The following is a 2,236-nucleotide window of genomic DNA, read 5'->3' as shown; positions in this document are numbered from 1 at the left end:
GATGTGGCTTCTAATACATTTTCCTCAAGTGGCCTGTATATAAACCTATTTAATATTCCCCTAATGTTAAACAATAGCAAAGATTGCTGTACAGTGCTTAGTTTTCCTTTTATTTCAGTTACACAAACTACTCCTTAAATCCCTTAACATGCATTAGCCCAGATAAATAGTCTTTACAAAGTGTTTTGCATTTAAATTAGCTGGTTTGGGGTACAATATTGTGGTAGTTACTTTAGTTTAATTCTGTTATGCTGACATTTTTAGCATTATTTTAATTGTACTACCATAAAATAATTTTTCAGTCATATAAAAAAGATTAAGATTGGTAATAAAGATTACACATATTACTAATTATATTGCTATGAGCTTTAAAGTTGTAAAATAACATTTCATTAAAATGCCAGTGGTAATTTTTTTAGGGTAGCTATTTAGATTATCCTACTGTTTTAAGTTAATCCTTCTTAATCTGTACACATTTACAAAATATACATTATAAAGAACACTTTCAGTTTCACAAATCTGAACATCTTTCACAGGGTATAACTGAATGCTTAAGGACGCTGTATGCCTACAGATGGGAAATATTTCTTGTTCTAAGAAAAGTATGTTGAATCAGAATTTACAACATGGATTAACTAATTCATTTTTTTACTTTTTATCTGTTGACTCTAAAAGCCTTTATTGGAGCACTTACTCTTGTGCTATATCAAGAGTGGAGAGGAAGTCATACATGAGATCCCAGGGCTTTAGGCATTTACAATCTATTGGGCAGTATTGATATCAACTATAGCAACAATAACAATAATGCTAATAATAATATGCAATAGGTACCAGACTCTGTGCTAAGCAATTTACATACATTATTTTATTCAAATCTTGGTATAACCTTAGGAGATAGGTATCATTAGTATCCCCATTGCACCACATAGATGAAGCCACTGAGATTTGGAGAGTTTAAATGATATGCCTATTATTAATATCATTTAGCTAGTGAGTGACAGAACTGGAATATACAGCCTGCCTTCCTAAGTGCTACAATATTGGCTCCTGAGTAAATGACTGAAATGATTGGAGTATAAAGGAAAAACTCAGTAATATATGCAATGAATTTAAAATTCTACAAAAAACAATGACTTTTAAAAACACATTGGAAGAGACAGTGATTTTAAGTCAGGTGTTAGAGAGAGAGATGGCCCTATACAGAGGGTAAAGAAAAGGAAATCTCAAACGAAAAAGATCAATATGAAACAAAAAGAATTTGGAAGATAATTACAAATTTTAATCATGGAAATGAACTCACAAATGCTTTTCCTTTCTCAAAGGAAGATTACCATCTCCTCTTCAGACCACTCTATTCAGAGCCAGAATAAAATATACTATGGGCCCAACTCCAATTCTACCCAAATTATTGGTTCTTTATAAGGAATTACAAAGTTTTAGCAGGCAAAAGTGAGGACTGTCTTAGACCTTATCTATACATCTATAAACTGAGCAGAAGAGACTAAAAGCTTAGTTAAGTATGGGAAAATTCAAGGATTATACTACAGCTTAGAAAAATCTCTGACTTTTCCAATCGTGGACTGATTCCAGAAGAAGGGGACAACTTGCTATAAAACATGAGTTTATCCATGTACCACCAATTTTAAAATACTTTTAAATTGCCTGAGATGTAAAAACAAAAAATGATCTATTGAATTGCTTTCACTCAATGTCCCAGTATTTTGTGAGATGAAGTAAATGAAATTATTGGTTGCCACTGTTCATTTATACAATTATTCAAGAAATAGTTTTGGAGACTCAAACATGCATGGGCACTAAGTGGAGGGTAGAAGGGAGATTACCAGAGTGTCTGCCCTCAAATGGTGTACAGTCTAGTCACAAGCTAGACAGTGAAGGAAAAAATGAGGTCTTCAAGGGTGAGGACTGTATTTATCTTGCTAGCTGCTCAACTGCCACACTTCCTGTACAAAGACCAGAGAATGACAAATAGCAGACACTTAAAAATATGTGTTCACATGTGTCCAATGAAGGTATGAAAGAATGAATCTTTAGAGTACAGTGTATGAGTACTATGGCGATCACAGAGAGCTTTGGAAATACACTAGAAGAGGACATCACTACAGTTCTAATGGACATTAAAGGGATAATAAATGAATATTATGAACAATCCTATGCCCTCTAATTTTATAATCTGGATGAAACAGACCAATTCCTTGAAAGACACAATCTGCCAAAA

General features: G+C 33.1%; 1 protein-coding gene across 1 annotated transcript in view; it reads right to left on the bottom strand.

Moving 5' to 3' along the window:
• Positions 1-2,236, bottom strand: part of TFEC (transcription factor EC) — a 154,095-nt gene that overhangs the window by 35,053 nt on the left and 116,806 nt on the right. The window lies entirely within an intron of this gene.

This window comes from Propithecus coquereli, unplaced genomic scaffold (genome assembly GCF_000956105.1).
Source record: "Propithecus coquereli isolate 6110/MARCELLA unplaced genomic scaffold, Pcoq_1.0 Scaffold4, whole genome shotgun sequence".
NCBI classification, from domain to species: domain Eukaryota; kingdom Metazoa; phylum Chordata; class Mammalia; order Primates; family Indriidae; genus Propithecus; species Propithecus coquereli.
The sequence above is the reverse complement of the archived record's forward strand: the minus strand, read 5'-3'. Positions and strand labels throughout refer to the sequence as shown.